An 18,250-nucleotide genomic window follows, 5' to 3' on the forward strand; every position below is an offset into this window, starting at 1 on the left:
GACCCCAACGTAGCGCCTCTTCGCAGCGGGGCCGGTCCCAGACGCCGGCCCGTAGCAGCAACGGCGGTGGCCACCAGAGCCGCTCTCGATCGAAGTCACGATCCGGGGACGGCGGCGGCGGCGGCAACCGCCGCGGGAAAAGGACAAGTCGAGGATCGAGTGGCAGATCCAGGTCCCGGACCAAGTCCCTTTCGCAGTCCAGGGCCGGTTCGAGACCCCGGGCTGGATCCAGACCCCGGGCCGGATCGAAATTCCGGGCCGAGTCTATCGGACGACGAGGGACAACCGCCGAGAAAAAGGTGGGCTGGACCGACAGGTCTTCCGTTGCTCGGGTTAGCGAAACCGAATTGCCGTCCCTCACCCCCTCCCAACTTCCTAGCCCAAGAGCTAGTCCGGAACCGGATAGCAATGAAGTAGCAGAACTCAAGAAAATCATTGAGCGACAGAACGCTCAGATACAAGAGCAGAATGCCCAAATAAGGGCCTTAATGAGCAAAATCGATGCGCTAGCGAGCGGTAGTTCAGCAAACGGGGGACCCCAAGGCGGGAACAACACGGAGGAGAACGCCGGAGGAAAGCGCAAGACACCACGGAGGGAGCCCCCCTCGCCCCCCTTAGGGCGGGCAGCGGGGGCGGCAAGGCCCACGCAACAAGCACCGAACAACCAAGAAGCAATGGACGCCGAGGAAAGCACAGTTAACCGCGAGACGGCGACAGCGATGGCACAGATTCCAAAGGAAGGAGAGCTTCCAGCGATCCTAGCGGCCATTACCCAAATTAACAAGACACTGAGCGCGATAGACGCCAGATTCGAGTCTCTCGAAGGCGAAGTGCGGACGCTGTCGGTCAAACACGAACGACTAGCGACCAAAGTAGTTACCACTACCGTAAGAAACCGCTTCGCGTCCCTGAAGAAAAAACGGGCGGAAAAAATCAAGGAATCGATCGCGCATAGGCGCGGCCGCATAGAAACATCCGAAGAAGATGAAACAGCGATCAAATAAGAAAAAGAAGACCAACGGCGAGGACGTTACAGTAATTTATCAATGGAACTGCCGGGGGATCCGCAATAAAGAGGCGGAACTGTTGCTCCACATTGACGCGCTCGAACACAAGCCCGATGTAATAGCATTACAAGAAACGAATGGCAAGCCCAGACTCCCGGGATACGTGACGTACACGGACCCGACAGAGGAAGGGACGGCGGTGCTCGTCCGCAGCAACGTGGCGGCAACTCAACACGTCACGCCGCAGGGCGGATGCGAGCACACGCTCGTCGAAATTCACGCAAGAACAATTGGCAACACGGGAAATCTATACGTCATGAGCGCGTACTGCCGCCCGTCACAGAGGCAGTACGATTTTGATCGAGTAGTGAGCCAGGCGAAAAGGTTGGCGGGGAGCAGGCCGCTCCTGATCCTCGGCGACTTCAACGCCCCTCACACAACGTGGGGATACAAGTACCAATCGAAGAGGGGCAAAGCTCTAGCCAAGACGATGGAGGACCATGAGATGGCCCTGTTAAACGAGCCGGACGTGGTCACCAGAAGGGGCAACAGCGCCAATAGGGACACAACGCCAGACCTGTCGTGGCTATCGGGGGGACTAGATGCGGCCTGGAGAAACGAAGACGTGGACCTGGGCTCTGACCACAGCGTGATCGGCATCATCATCAAGGGACCCCAATACCGTGCTGTGTTGGGGACGGCACGTGTAACGGACTGGGACAAGATGCGGAAGGACACGCAAGAAGCAGAAGAGGCTTCGGAGAACGATGTGGAAGCCGACAGAAAGCAAACGTACGCCGAATGGGCGAGGGATCAGAAAAAGGCCCTCGAGAAGTTTACGCAAGAAATAACGACGACGGCGCAGACACCTTTCGTGGATGCCAGACTGGCACACATGTGGGCGGCCCGGCACTCGCTAACGCGGAGGTGGAAGCGCCAACGTCACAACAAGAAGCTGGTCAAACGTATCGCGGTCCTCAACAAACAGATCACCGAGTACGCGGCCAAGCTATGCCGAGAGACCTGGCTGAGCACTTGCGACGGCTTGCAGGGCAAGCTATCGGCACGGAAGACGTGGTGCCTACTGAGGCACCTAATCGACCCGCTGAGCAGCAAGACCGCAACCAACCGCAACCTCACCAAGGTCATCAACACGTACAAGGGGGATGGCCGAAGGCTACTGGAAGAACTGAAGACAAAATACCTCAAGACTGAGCGGGGCCAATTCCCGACGCCTGAGAGGTACGAAGGTCCTGAAAACGAAGAGCTGGACAGACCGTTCACCATGACGGAACTCTGGTCGGCCATTGATGAAAGCAATAGCAAGAGCGCCCCCGGCAGGGACGCGATCACGTATAAGTTGCTCAGAAACATGAGCGAAGCGGTGGCCCGCGGCCTCTTGGGGCACATCAATGAAACCTGGGAGAGCTCGCGGCTGCCGGAAGAATGGAAAGAGGCTGAGGTTCGATTCATCCCGAAACCCGGCAAAGCGCTGACGATCGACAACATGCGGCCCATCTCCCTCACGTCGTGCGTGGGGAAGGTGATGGAACGTATGGTTCTTCGCAGACTTCAAAAACACCTGGAAGAAACGAACCAAATGCCCGCAACCATGTATGGGTTCAGACAACACCTAGGCACCCAGGACGTCCTTATCCTGCTGCAGACACGATGAAGCACACACGAATGCAGAACTTCTGCATTCGTGTGTGTTTCATCGTGTCGAGTTTTGTTCATGCGGTCGAGCTGCCTGGCATGTTACTGACCGTAAGAGAAAGCTCTTCAATCGGTATTATACGCGGGTACCGGGCGAATAGTCACCAGATGCCGGCCGTGCGATTCCAATATCAGCGACTCCTTTGTTCAGTGAACACCTTCAAACGTTTCTGCACGTCAGTGAGTAGCAGTGCCGCAATCCTTTCTCGACGACGCGCTCTGTGGCCCTGGAAAATGCCTTGACGTTCGGGGATGCCGGGCGTGGGTAGCTTGGCCATTCCTCGCTTGGTGCATCGCTTGAAAACCGACGGTCAACCTGCAGTGTACGCCGCCGGCGTGCTTTCTTGCCAGAGGTAAGTGATATTGAACGTTACGCTTCGTACATTGTGAGTTGTTCTTATTGCAGTACGCGTTGTCGCCGAAGAAAATCGCATAACGTGTTGGTACTGTATGCGGTTGTAGTCGTGTGGATTGTTCTCGCGCATGACGCTTGTCAAGAACGTAGTCGGTAGTTTTATAAAGTTTTGGTAATTAGCTCGCTTGCACGCACTGCTCTACGTTAATATTTGCTGAAAGGAGCCAACATTTTCGTCAGGCACATCATTGTCATGCGTTTTATGAATGTAATTTACTCTTGTCAACTTACTTAAAGTAACGCCATGAAACTGAAGCTTCATTCATTTCTTTCGCACGAGCTCTGAACGAATAATCTTGTCACCGCGTTGTGCGGTGAATCGTGAAACGGTACAATGGGAGAAGTAATGTGTATCTAGGGGTATTTTCTTTAGGCGTGCATTTTATGTGTCATTAGGTAACGTGACCCTCAAAAGCGTATAGATTAGCATTCTTGGACATTGCTTATCGTCTTTCAAGCAACAGCTAACGTAGATTTGCTAAAAATGCAATTTATGCAGCACAACACTGTATGTTGTTCAATTGGTTTGCCCCATTTTTAACCTTTATGCGCATTAACCTAATTTGACAAGCCGTACTTTCAGCTGAATTTTCAATTGCTTTCAGCACTAATATGTGCGTCCGTGCATTGAAGTCCCACCTCTTATCGCATAATGATGCTGGTGAAGAAGAACGCTTGTCTTTATTTAGCCATTTATCAGAGCTCTGCTCCCCTCCTCAAAGAGCAAGGTGCTGCTGGCACACCTGCTTCGGCTTTTTTTTTTTAATGTTTAAGTTTTTCGCAACGTACTGCAGGTAGCAAACAGCAGTGCCACGACTAACAGTGGAGTGCTGACCACGCAGTCCAGAAGGTGGCCGAGGCAAGCATACCATAAGAGGTGCTTATTCAGGCAGAAGAAATAAGCATCTGTAGCCAACGTAAAGGTAATGTACAAAGTTCCATTTAATGAATAAGAATCTTGTTTTGAGCTAGTCATGTCGAAGGGAAACAATGAGTGCTAGATAAATGAGATGGAAATGCAGAGCAACAATGTGATGTATGCCAGCAACCAACTTAAGTTTATTCATGCAAAAGGGTTATTTCCAACTGTTTTATTCGGAAGAAGAGCCCAATAGTTTCCACGAATGGGCATAACTGGCAGTGGTTGCACGTCCTGTTACTGTGTTCGGGCACTCATTATTATGTGCCACTTACTCCTGTGACCGTCCGCCAAGGTGAAAAAGGTGAAGACAAACAGCAGTGAGAAGGCTCTTGCTAGAGAGTTCAGTTAAGATAGCGTTACCATAGTGTTTAGTTTCAGTAAACCAGCTAAGCTATTGAGAGCGTAATCCATGTGTTTGTCACCTTGGCCAGTCGAGTTTGCCTCGGAACATGGCTTAGTTTTGCAAACATAAATGTTCCCTTTCTGTAAAATGTTGTACTGGTAAGTGGAATTGTGCCAAAAATATTAAGGTTTATGACTCTTGCAGCACACATTGTTGTACAGGGATGCTATCTTTTTCATAAATGCAATGCATGGTGCCTGAAGAATATAGCAGCTCACTTCAAAATTTATAGCTTATATACACACCGTATACATAGCTTATAGCTGTGTATACGGTTTGTTTCTGCAAAGCTTCAACCTATCACCTGCAATTCTTCAAGGTAAATTAACTGAATTTGCTGTGTACATTTGACTGCACATTTTCATCACTTATGCTAAACAACAGGCGCATTCTGCATACCGGGAAACGTTACCTGAAGCAGCATTTTGCTGTGATTGCAGCTAAGTGAGAACAAATGGGTTTGTATTGTCTGTCCATCTGTCAATACCATTACACAGGCTTGTTAAGTGCATTCAAGTAGCCTTAGCAATGCACTTGTAGCTACAGAGCCAGAAGAGGCAGCCAATTTCAACAGCAGAGTTCCCTCTGCATATCCCACTTTCCATTAAGGGTATTGTTTTGCAATACCTTAAAGTCAAAACTTGCTCAATTACACACTTCTTGGTGTCTGACATAACAGGAATTATGATAATTCTTTATATCTCATGTAAAATTATGCCATTGTTTTTTTTTTCATATTGTTACTTTGCATGCATACTTTACGACTGCACCCTCCCCAACCGAAGCTTTACTACTGTTACATTCTGTCATTGGTGAAAAAAAACAGGCCAGGGAAAGCAGCATCATGGCCTGTAATGTAGGAAAATGCTGCTGTCGCATTGATTAGTCTACAGCTGAATTTAATGAGAAAGGGCAGCAATGTAGGTCATATGTGGATGTTTGCAGACCATAATTGTGTGGTGCTCATTTTGTTATCGCAGGAAGCATCTTCAAAAAGCAGTGCTACAAGGATGTGAGCAGCAGTTTCCCTTCAACGAACGGGTCAAATTCATGGAAGCCATGTGCCTGCTGCTTCTGGCCTACACAAACATGCAGCCACCATAGTAAAGTTCTTACAAAGGTGTGATACATCCTTATGCTGCATGGATTCAGCATGTTTCAATTGCCTGTTTTTTATAACTTATAGTGATATGTATGCAAGTGTACTTCCTTGCAATGTATGTCTACATTCTCTTAAAGGGCCAGTCAGCAGGCCCTGACCTCTTTTTTTTACACCTCCCAAACAAGCTCGCTAATTCGTACAGAGGGCTGCAGCAATCGCATTGTGCAAATATCACAGACACTCCACTTCTAAAAACAATAACCGCGCCTCCTCTTCAGTGCTTGACCTGTCCTCTTTGCTAGCAAAGTAGTGTAATGTTGCTTATGAACAACGTTAAGTAATGCTGACTGTCGAATAGGCCTCTGCAGTATGAAACAGCATTTTGGCTCTGCGATGGTGCAGTATAGGCTGTGTGGTTGTCACGGGTGTTGTGAATTTATCTTGCCATTGCTTTGAACTGTGCTTCCTCACCACACCGCTCTGGCACAGTGGCACATCGACGAAGCCCCTCTTCATGATGATGAGGCTGAGCGAGAAACTGAAACCAGCTGGAATGCTTGTTTTATCCCCTGTGGCTTCATTATTACACCACTTAATCAAAAAATTCTTGTGGCAACATGTTCACATTGTACAACCGTGCAGTTATCACAAATTTTAGACTCCGGGGTTGTTTAGTGGCCCTTAAGCTTTATTTATGAATGGTAAATTCATCCGTCACGTGGCTTCCTTTATTTGTTGCAATGCTCATTTCTAAAATAGCATGTCGGCTTCTGTGATTGGTAATTTATACATTTAGCATACAAAATTTCCTGGTATATGCAATAAGTGCCATTATGGATTTTTCATGGCACCAGAGCAACCTTTTTGCCCTGTGACAGCCACATGGAAGTTCATTGCTATGCTGCTTTGATTTTTTCAATCAATGCATTTCACAGTCCAGGGTGTTTGGTGTATTTGCATCTTGAGGTGTTTAATATCATACAAGTAATGGAAATTTTTCTGTCTTCTAGTGTTTACTTTTCAGCTATTTAACTGTGGTTTTCAGAGCAATATGTAGACAGGAACTTCGATTCTGCTAAGCTTTGGTTTGAAAAGAGAAGCTGAACAGGAGTTCCTTAGGTTTATGCCCCGAGCACCAGCCCTTTGGGTTACAGAAATATCTAAACTGCATAATGTCTGTAGCTACTTGTTTAATTGCATGTCTTTCTTCAACCTACAGCTCTTTCCATAATCCTTAACATTAACCTGCATTACCAAGTGAACATCCCCCACTGTAATACGATGGTTATAACGCTGAGCTGCTCATCTGAACTGTGCAGGTTCGATCCTTGGTGCAGTGGTTGCACTTTCGATGAAAGTGAAAATCCTAGAGGCTCATGTGCTTTTAAATTGACGTTCACATTACAGAACCCCATTATTATTATTACATCAGCGAGGGAACAGAGTGGTAATTCTAGATCGTATATATATTTTAGAATAACAGAGAGCTGAGCTAGTTGGTAGGTATTCATGTAAAAAAGGCAGGTCATGCAAACATGGACACGAGAGAAGTCAAGAGACCACTAATGCCAACTGAAAAGGTGGACAGTGGCACCAAATTAGGAGACACAAAAACTTATCTGCGCATGCCCAGGCAAGAGGAAATACCTATCAATCTGGCACGTGCGATAGTCTAGGTGAGAGATAACTTCTCAAGCACTTGATTTCTTCTTTGTGCTAGTTGATCAACGGTTGGCTCCCGCGTGCACTGCCATTATCGATATGCCAGGCCTCGACCATTGGACGCATTTCTTCATTCATGTGCTTGTACAAAACTGTGAATTCATTGAATTTTGGCATGCATTTACGCTCTCGACAATGTAAAGATAGATTAGGTGACGAGACTCTGGTTAGCGATCTTGGCGTTTGAGGTGTCTTGACTCTCTTGTGTCCATGTTTGCATGCCCCATCTTTTTAACATGTATTCATATAGTGTGTAAGAGAAATAGGTTATCTAGTGAGTTACTTGGAAATTAAGTTTAGGGCGGACACCAAAATAGCAGTGTAAATTAAATTTAAGTGATGAATGCATTGAGCTGCATTAGAAAACGATATAACGGGGAAATATAGCCGCTTGCTGCTTGCTTATACTCATCTGTTTTTTTGTCTTTTATACTTTGACAATGACCAGGTGTTGTGTTGGATGCTACTAATAGGTTATGAGCTATACATAGACAAAGCAGCAGCTGTTTGAATGCTCCCTAAACGGTTACCTCATGGGGCGATAAAAGTTAATTTGGGTTATGTGAGGCATGCTCGAAAAAGTGAACTTGTTTCTGATGTTTTTGTTTTCCTGGCAGACATTCTACACAAACTTGCCCAAAGGCGGAAGGAAGGCATGCACAGATGGACACAGAAATCATGGGGCTGCCACAGAAGCTGTGAATAAGCATTAACCTGTGAGTATGTGTCTTAAACTTTTTGCTGAAGCCTTCAATTTTGGCTGGACATTCTTATCGATGCTTTGTATTCCCTGATTTATAGTGCAATATTTTTACACCTTGTTGCTTTCACAGCTGCATTGCACAGCAGAACACTTTAGTCTGGTACAAAGCCCAAAAAGTTCCACCCAGATGACCAAATGGCGGCAGCCAATTGCTTCCGCAATCATTGCAGTAGTGGAAGAAAACAGCGCAATAGACGAAGCACAAAGAAAGGAAGAGAAACAGTGCTGTGCTCGTGTGCTGAATCTTCTGCACTGCTTTGTTTTCACTATGTCATACGAACCAAGCATCCACTTTAGCTTATGTAGTAGTCCAGCTCATACACTTATTAGTGTTTTCCAGCGGCAGGATTACCGGCTATCTGGCTTGTGAATTCAATCTAAAGTGCATGCCGGTTGGTGTAGACTTGTGTGAATCCACCATTGAGATGGAAATGCAGCTGTGTTTTATTATTTTAGCCAGTATAGCTCGTGAAGAGAATTTGGAGCTGTGACAGCAACACTTGTAAGGGGGTGAGTTACTAAATTATTGTGTATATCTCTATATTTGCATGTTATAAAAATATAGCTGGTTAAAATTAGTCCAGACTTTACGCTATCTCTTAACATATGACCTTCCGTGCTGTTTGAAGGCATTGAACCATATGAAATGCATTGTGTTTTTGTGTGTGTGCCAAAGGTTAGGAGTCATTATACTATAGATAAAAATAGGTCAGAGGTTAAAGTAATTTTTTCACAATCAACTTCTTGTGGGCAGTTATTCATAGCAGGGTTTTGAAGTAATCTAGCAATACAAGCAGATTAGTGCTTTGTTTTAGTGTCTGACAGTGCACGGTTTTTTATTTTAGTACCTATTCTGTCATTTCACACCAGTGTGCCAGGTCGTTTCTTGACCATTTCCAATATCTTGAAAAACTGGTGCTGTTATGTTTCAGTGTGGGAAGTAGTCATTCAAGCGTTATTTTCAGGAAAAGAATTTCGTGATGCAGCAAAGACCTTTCAAACTTTGCACCCTGAAATGAAGCTGTGTCAGGCAAATCAATTGACTCATGATTATTACTTCGAGCTATTACTACAAAGCATTTGTTTCTGTAACATAGTCGCCAATCTTTCATGACTATGATAGTCGAATTTATTTTCATTTCAATTTAGGCTGTTTGCAGTCGTGAGGAAACATTGCAAAATAAATTTTTCAAAAGAAAGATAACAAGGTTGTGTGAAGTTTCTTGGAGGTTTGCCTTCACTGCACAGCACATCGCTGTTCTTGCATGGTATTTCAGACAGAAGTATTGCTTAAATCTGCAACAATTGGACTTGCACGATATGAGCACAGGGGCACCCACGTGAATTCTGTGCCAATGTGCTCTGTAGCGAAGGTCAAGGAACGAGACTCCTTGTGCAGGCTAGGGATTATTCACTTCAGTAAATTTTTTCTTGCTTACAACCAAGCAGTATATTTTTTAAAATGGAATATAAATTGTTAGCAAAGTGTACCACACAATATTGTCTTGGCGACATTTCTGCTGGGAATGCTACATAGCAAAAGCTAAGCTGCAATATGGGTCAGAAAGCTATTTTTTCCGACTCTGTTACAGTTTGGGTTCAACGTTTCTGTTTATGTTGTTTTCACAGTAGTTTTATGACAAAGTGTATATCTATTTACCTATTTACTTTATTAATTAATTAATTTCTTTACTTATTTACTTATTACTTGACAATACTGCTGACACCAGTAAGCAGTATTGCAAAGTGGGCTCCAATGATAAGTTACACATAAAATAACCTTGCAAAGCAAGAACTGGAGCATAACATATACAAAACACACAATAAAGCAAGAACATCTATACAACTGTGTTAAGCAAAATGATAAGGGAACAGCACAAAAACAAAGGCAATGAACTTTAGACAATCAACTGTGGGTATTCCATACGAAAGAATTGGTCTTTCTCCTGATAAATGTTAACATTAGAACTTCAGCATTTTGCAATGTTTCCTCGTGGCTGAAAAATGTAACTTGAAATGCAAATTAGTAAACTATTTTAGCCATGAAACACTGCCACCTTCAGATTAAAGAAAGAAATATTTTGCATTAAAACGGGAACAAACAGCGCTGGACACGGGATGAAGGAAGATTAATAGAGAGGGTGCTGTCGCCCTCGTCTAGATTTTTTTTTCATCCCGTGTCCAGCGCTCTTTGTTCCCGTCGTAATCATGTACTGACCAGCCCAGTTAGGTGCTCTCCTAAAATATTTTGCTCTAGTTTCTCAAAGCAATAACTTCGTATAAGTTATCTTGCATGGCACAGTTTCACATCTGTAGATGGATGCTATGGGTGTTCCCTTTAAAGCGAAGCAGTGACATGCAAGTGGCCAAGCTCAATTTTTGAATTGGCTTAATGCCTTTCCTACCTGAATTAAATTTCTTTCTTTAAAAAAAACTTATAAATTAGTAGCTTATCTTTTGGCATTGTACATAAGGACACTTCTTTTTGTGCATGTTTGTTTTTGGCTGTTCTCCCTGTTTTTCCACTACCAATCGTCTGTCTGTCCTTCTAAGGCAAGATCACCTCGCTTCAAACATAGCACTAGCTTATCATAATATGCTTCCCTCCTTACTTCGTCCTTATCCTTCTGATAGTTACTCAGAGCTGTTCTTTTTTAGTATTTGCTATCCATTAAATCATCTCCACCTCTCTGACATTGCACCTAACGCTTATCGTGCATGAAGTTGAATGCACGCTCTCAGCATCACGAAATTTCGTTCTGGAAATTATCACTTGACTACAGGTATGATCTTTTTAGCAGAATGATCTTTTTCAACAGCAAAGGAGTTACTTGAAAAACCCCCTTGTATACTTAAAATGGGGATGACTAATTCATACCTTGTTTATTAGAGTTAACCTCTTTCAATTTCCTTACGCTTGTTCTTTTTGTTGTGCTTGCCTCAGTGTTTGTAGTCTATGGATCTGGTATATTTAGAGGGTTGAATCACCTGCTTATGACACTGCAGCTTAAGTATTGCACTCGCTATCATTGCCATAGTAGCATTTGGTAGAGTTGAGGTTTGTAATGAATGTAACGAGATGTACAGCTCATAAAAAATTGCTGAACAACGAATGTTGTTGGAGCTAGTGTTTCGACAAGAGGACTCGTCTTTATAGGTGCAGGGAATTGCATCAAGGTTGCTGCCACAACTTAGATACATCGTTTTGTTGAAACATTGGCTCCAACAACACGCTTTGTTCAGTGGTTTCACATTCATTCATGCCGCCATCTTCAGCTCAGCTTCTGTCGCGTTAAGATGTACAGGATATACAACTGTCATGTTGCGTTCTGATAGAATTCAAGAGCTTTGACAGCAAGCCTTGCTTCTCAATTTAATTCTCACCCTTTACGTTTCCGCTTTAATCTTTGTCATCTTCAGCCTTAATATATGTCCACTGCAGCAGTAGGCCTTCGCAGTGGTCTACAATTTTCCTCGTCTTGTGCAAGCTTATTCCATTTTATACATGCGCAATTCTTCATTTCTTCACCCATGTAACTCTCGGCCTTCTCGGCAGCATTAAGTAGTGACAAAAATGTAACTTAATACTTTTGCTGCTACATCATGACAATAATTGAATAAATTGGTTATGCACGTACATAAATACCCTTGCAGTTAGAATGTAGTGTGTTTAACCCTGAATTCTTGTGTACTATAGCGCTACTATCTCACTGACCAGTATACCATGTAAATTATTAGAGCATATCATATCATCGGCAATCATGAAGTACCTAACAAAGCACAACCATCTTTTCAGCAACCAGCACGGCTTTCAACAGGGTCGCTCCTGCGAGACGCAGTTATTCGAGCTGGTCTCTGACATTTACGAAGCTGTTAATGACTCATCGCAAATAGATGCCATATTTATCGACTTCGCCAAGGCGTTCGATAAGGTAGCTCATAACCGTTTATTATATAAGCTTCGCTATTTTAATATACATAGTCAGGTTGTGAATTGGATAAGGAATTTCTTAACCGACAGGTACCAATTTGTAACTGCCAATGAATTTTCTTCCTCACGAACACTGGTCAAATCAGGGGTGCCTCAGGGCTCTGTATTGGGGCCTATTTTATTCCTGTTGTATGTAAATGACATCAGCAATAACATTTCATCTACAGTTCGATTATTCGCAGATGACTGCGTAATTTATAGACGAATAACTACCACCTCTGATAGTGACACTTTGCAATCTGACCTTGCGAAAATTGCAGATTGGTGTGAACAGTGGCAAATGGAGATAAATAATTCGAAAACTAAGGCTGTAGCCTTCACTAGAGCGTCTAATCCTAAGCTTACTCATTATTTGATAAGTGACACAGTCATTGCGCGTGCGCATACAATAAAATACTTGGGAGTTCATTTATCTTCTAACATTTCATGGAGTGACCACATCGAAGCAATCTGTAGCAGTGCATGCAAAACCCTTGGTTTTATCAGGCGTAACCTTTACTTGGCAAACAAGTCTACTAAATTATTGGCCTATGCGACGTTGGTTCGCGCAAAACTAGAATATGCATCTTTTATTTGGAACCCGCACCAGTCTTATCTCATCAACAAACTCGAAGCAATTCAAAATAAAGCAACCCGCTTCATTACCAAAGATTATTCACGAACATCAAGCATAACTAACCTAAAAAAATCTCTGAATCTAAGCACCCTAGAGAATAGAAGAATCATAGCACTTCTATCTCATTTCCACAAACTTTATCACTCATCATCGTCGTTCCGCGCACGCCACATCACGGCCGCCCATCGTATCTTTCCGCGCCTGGATCACCCCTTTAAAGTACAACCCGTTTTTGCTCGAACAAACTTCTTAAGTAAATCCCCCCTCTTTCTCGCAATATATCACTGGAACAAGCTACCTGCCGACGTCGTTTCTTCTCAAAATCATGAAGATTTCATGAATAAACTTAAAAGTTATTTTAATGAAAGTTAATATTGTTCTTGTGCATATCTGTTTTGTTGTACTTGTTGTCGTTGTTCTTTGTACGCGGAATTTCAATGAACGGGAATTATCCTTTCTTTGCATCCTTTTGTTGTTTTGAACACTGCGAAAATTTTCCTTAGAGGTTTTGTTGTCCTGTTCTTTTCTTTTTGTTTCTTTTTAGTAGTACTTTCTTTATTTTCTCCACGTAGCATCTCTGTTCTGTTAAGTAATAATCTCTACATATGTATAGCGTATGTGCATATTTATATATATTTGTATCAATCGTTTGTATTTGTTATTCAATTTGTACACTGTAATTGTAACAGCTTTATTGTGTTATAACTCCCCTATGTAATGCCTACCCAGGCCTTTAGGGTACTTGAATAAAAAAAAAAGTCTTCGTGAAATCATGTTGCTGTTCTTCATATGATCAGAACGAGTCCAGAAATATCTGCAAAATACCGTTTCTGCTTTTTTGATTTCTGAAACAGTGATGCTAAGGGAGGCCATGTGCACATGCACCATGGCAATGTTTAAATGGGTATAAATTCTGAACATTGCTGTTGCTCTAGGTGTTTTCTTTCACTTCCTTTTCAGACGTACAGAAAGGAGCGAAGTGGAGCTGTCCATGGGCCGTGCACACAGTTTCATAAGCAGGCTTGCAACACTTTTGACAAATATGTTCCTGAATACATCTGCCAAAGTGGCATTTAAAGAAGCATGTAGTAGTGTACTTCACTGTTTATTTGGCATGAAGCAGCAGGTATGCTTCCGTCATCAGCAAGTTCACACAGTACAGTGCATCTACACATGGCATGCTACCCCCACATCTACCAGCTCGGGATGTGTAGCTTGATTGTAAAATGTTTACTTTGACTTAACACAACAAATATTAACAAAATGACATGAAAGTTTTGCCACCTATGCAGGCGACATTCTCAGTATATGCTGGCAAATATAAGCAGAGTTTGACCAGTCCATTAGTCGCACATTTCCTTGTAAACATCTCGTAGAGGGCCGCTGTTGTTGTTGCAAGCCAATGCGCCGTGATGAATGAACCATGATTCCAAGATTTTTCTTTTCCTCCTACCTTTGTACACGAGGCAGCATCGTCAAATTGATTAGGTCAAAGTTATGCCTTATCATTCAGCAGCGTTCAACAAGCTCTGTCTTAGAACACGTTGCATGGGTGGTTTTCGCAACATCCTCTTTGTGTTCTTTAACCTGCGATCACCTTCTTCGACCCGTTTCGCCTATGCAAGTTGTGTGGCAATCCCCACATTGTACTTCGTAGATGATCCCACTCTAATCTTCGGCGGTGTTTGTGTATACCTTGTCCTTAGGACGTGTTCACAAAGCCCAAAGACCGCACACCTGCGGATGATTAAAGGAGGGTACTCTACAGAGTACGTTGTGGGGTTCACGACACCACTTACATTCGCGAATCGGGCAAGAAAATGCGAAGGACGTTCAAAGAACACAAAGTGGGAATGTTGCTAAAGCCACCCATGGAGCGCATTTTAAGACAGCTTGTTGAATACTGCTAGACTACAGGTTATAGCTTCGACCTTAACAATGCGACGATGCTGGCTCAGGAACGAAGGTGGAGGAAAACTATTGGAATTATGGTTTATACGTCATGGAATATCTGCTTGAAACAACCACAGACCCATACCGAACGTGTACGTGGACGTATGTGGCTAGTGGACTGGTCGACCTCCGCTCACTTGTTGCCAGCATATACCGAGACTGAGGCCTGCATAGGTGGCAAAGCTTCTATGGGATTTTATGGTGCAGCTGTGGTACAAAACCATTATTTTGCATTAAGGCAAATGTGCCGTATTATATTGGACAGTACGGGCAGACCATTCTTTAGTATCTTAACGTAGGAGGTACGTAAGAAGACCTTCTTTAAAGGAAATTGTTGTATTCTGGTCACGGACCAGTGTTCTCATTCAAACGAAGTGACGGAGTGCTTTGTTTTATCTGTGGTAACGAAAGCACTTCGTAAGAAGACTCCTTTTTAGAGAAATCGTTTAATTCGGATCGCGGAAAAGTGCTCGGCACCGCTATACCTTCAGCTTTGTCCGTGAACAGGGGGCCAAATTTTTTGCAGTGTACGCGCTGCATGACATATTGTAGAACCGGTGGTTATTTCTCTACGCCAATAAAGTCATATTACAACAAATTGGAGACGAGGCGTAGACGCTGGGGGTGATAGACAGGTATAGAATTGTAAAGCTGAGTAAATTTGGTATACGGGATAATCAACTCGTCCTTGACATTCAAGGCACAGAAGAGGGCTGTAGCGGGCCAGTTGATTAATTTTATTCAGTGAGAAACAAACATCATTGCAACTGTGACAAAGATGACTATCTGAGTGCAGCAGAAGTGTATTACGCCTAAGCGCTGGTCTGTCTCATGGTAGCTGTAAGATCTACTCGTTGACGGGAATAAATATAGTTTACTTTATTGGCGACATTTTGTGGCATGTAAACACGACGACCCAGAAACCGCATGAAAGAGAGAACGTGCGGCAAGAAAACTACATGGCGTGCGTAGTCTGTTCTAGCTATCACTCTCAAGCTCACGTGTCAGATATGTCGGTGCACATCGGGTAATTACAAGTGGTACACAGCTTTTAACAACTGCTGATTCCCAATATCGCAGCTGTAGCAGTTTTTAGATCTCCGTCGTGTATGTTGAGAAGCTTTTATAGCCTTCAGTGTGTTTAAGGTTGTGTCGTACTATAAGCGCCTTAAAATTAAAATACTGACCTCTAGGATCTAGCTGGTTCTTATAAAAACTTCTTTTGTTGAAAGGGGTGGGGGAAGGGGCCAGAGGGTACACGGGCTGCTTGTATATAGCATATACGTAGATGTGTATAGATGTGTGTGTAGATGTGTGTAGATGGAGGAGGCTATGTATATGGGCATGTATGTCTGATAAACAGGCAGTGGGAGCCGGGCCCATCTTTTAGATTTTGGTGGAGTGGTCTAACTTGACTCTAGCCAAGCTAGCCAAACGGAACATAGGCACAGTAAGACAGCACAGCACAGTAAGACTTCGATTTGGGCGAGTCGGTTCATAGTTCTTCAAAAGCGAAACGGGAATGAAACAGGGCTCGTATTGGCAAAAACATATTACGCTAAATATTTTCGTAAGAGAATGTTTCAGCCAATCACGATGCGGAACATGTCGTTATCGAAGCCGGCTGGCAGATGGGAAAACGCACTCACGAAATAGAAGCTTTGTGAATTCGGCCCCAGGAGCATAAACACACAACGACATCTCAAGCGCTGCGCTTTTGAAGGTCACTGCACATCAACAGCACGCATGCCCCGTCGTTCAGAAAGCCCTGTCGAAAGCGTTACTTCGTCACCATGTATCCTGCGCATGACTCGGCGAGTTAGTCCAGAAACAGTAATGTAGAGGTCTCTGACAAAAATTGTATACGAAACAGGCGAAACCCAAACAGAGCACATATTTAGCCATCAATGAAAAGCTTCGCTTGACCAATTCACGCATTCTCGGTACCGACATTAGGCTATTATTTCCTTTTGCCGTCTATGAAAGTATAAAGTTTGTGACGTTGCAAGCGGCAATTACCATCTGTCGATTGCGAAAAATGCGAGCGCCTTCTCCTTCAGCATGAATTACGTACTGGACGTCGACATCATCGCAAATCCAATTAATCACATTTGCTTTCATCATTAGCTGTCTCACTCGTCTTACGTTGTGGTCGGGCAGAAAGCGCTTCGACCATCCATTTCCACGGAGCACTATGTTTATACTTACTCGCGTTTTCGTCTCTTGAAATTTAACGCATGGAACGAACCTCGACATTCTTTAAGCCACAATAATGAGATTTGCCGTTTCGGCGACGCAGACGAGTTCGCCTACTTTGAAGCGAGTGCAAAAATTAGAAAATAATAAAAGAAGGAGACTTATGCATGAAGTGCGTGCAGGACTTCTTGGGTGCAATTCCATATAAACGCATTACTTGTCTCGAAGAAGTCCCTTTTTTTTTTTGCTTCACAGCCGTATAACAAGATTCAGCGGTCGTGACTCGGTTACGTACCGACCATTTAGAATTTCGAAAGCACTTATCGTAGCGCGGAATCGATGTGTGCACTACGTTTACACAAACACACACACGCACGCACACATACACACACAAATATATATATATATATATATATATATATATATATATATATTGTGAGCGCAGTCACTGCCTCTTCTTTGTCAACTGGACATATCATCATAATGTGTACAACTTCCTCATCTGCATATATCATCATCAGTGTGCGTCAGCTCGAGCTCGACTCGAATAAAGCGGTTCCTTATAGTAATAATAATAATAATATATATATATATATATATATATATATATATATATATATATATATTGTCACGTGGTCGTGACGTCGACGAAGACAGCAGTCGGCGTTTGCAGGATGAAACTGTTTATTTGGCCGAACTTGTGGCCGGAAAATGAGAACTAGAACAGCAATACACGCTGTACAATGATAGCGGCGAACAGGGCGTCGTCCGTCGATCAACTCACAAGCGGTCAAGCGCGTCGGCTTTTATACAGGCGCTATCGAACTTTCCAGCGATATCGCTGGTGGTTGCGCAATCTCTAGAATGAGCTCGAGCGTTCGCGTCTTGCGCGCAATCTTAACAAAATCATCTACAATAATCGTGAAGCTTCTCGAAGAATGAGGCGCGGTTTGCGCTGAGCGTTGCCGACAGCCTTTGTGGGCGAATGCAGCAGAAGTGATCAGAAACGTACGTGGCAATGCCCCCCTCTGAAAAAGCATCGTCCCGATGCTTAAAAACAGAACATGCAATACTAAAGAAAACTAAGCAGACAAACATTACAGTCCTCAGGTGCGTTAACGAGCATAGTACGGTTTAAGGCGCACCACATGCACGACCTCGGGTCGAGCTCGGCGCCTCTGAGAGTTCGTGATGCCGTCGGGAACAACCTCGTAGTCGAGTGCGCCGAGACGTCGAAGTACCTTGTACGGTCCGAAGTATCGTCGAAGAAGCTTCTCGCTCAGTCCACGTCGTCGTATTGGCGTCCAGACCCAGACACGGTCGCCGGGCTGGTCTTGCTCGTGCTTCGGGAGGCTCGGGTTGACGTCGAAATCTGGTTGGTTTCGTCGATTCGTCGAAGCAGGTTCGGTAGCATCGAAGAGGGCGAGAGCATTGCTGGATTCTA

The 18,250-nt window shown here is 44.0% G+C and overlaps 1 long non-coding RNA gene across 1 annotated transcript; it reads left to right on the plus strand.

Annotated features, from left to right (window-relative positions):
- The first annotated feature begins 2,880 nt into the window (after positions 1-2,880).
- Positions 2,881-8,003, plus strand: LOC125758549 (uncharacterized). The gene is made up of 4 exons (XR_007416210.1): positions 2,881-3,076; positions 3,933-4,061; positions 5,444-5,583; positions 7,905-8,003. It is a non-coding gene; the product is annotated as an uncharacterized LOC125758549 (long non-coding RNA).
- The last annotated feature ends 10,247 nt before the right edge of the window (positions 8,004-18,250 follow it).

The sequence above is a fragment of the Rhipicephalus sanguineus genome, chromosome 5 (genome assembly GCF_013339695.2).
Source record: "Rhipicephalus sanguineus isolate Rsan-2018 chromosome 5, BIME_Rsan_1.4, whole genome shotgun sequence".
Classification (NCBI taxonomy): Eukaryota; Metazoa; Arthropoda; class Arachnida; order Ixodida; family Ixodidae; genus Rhipicephalus; species Rhipicephalus sanguineus.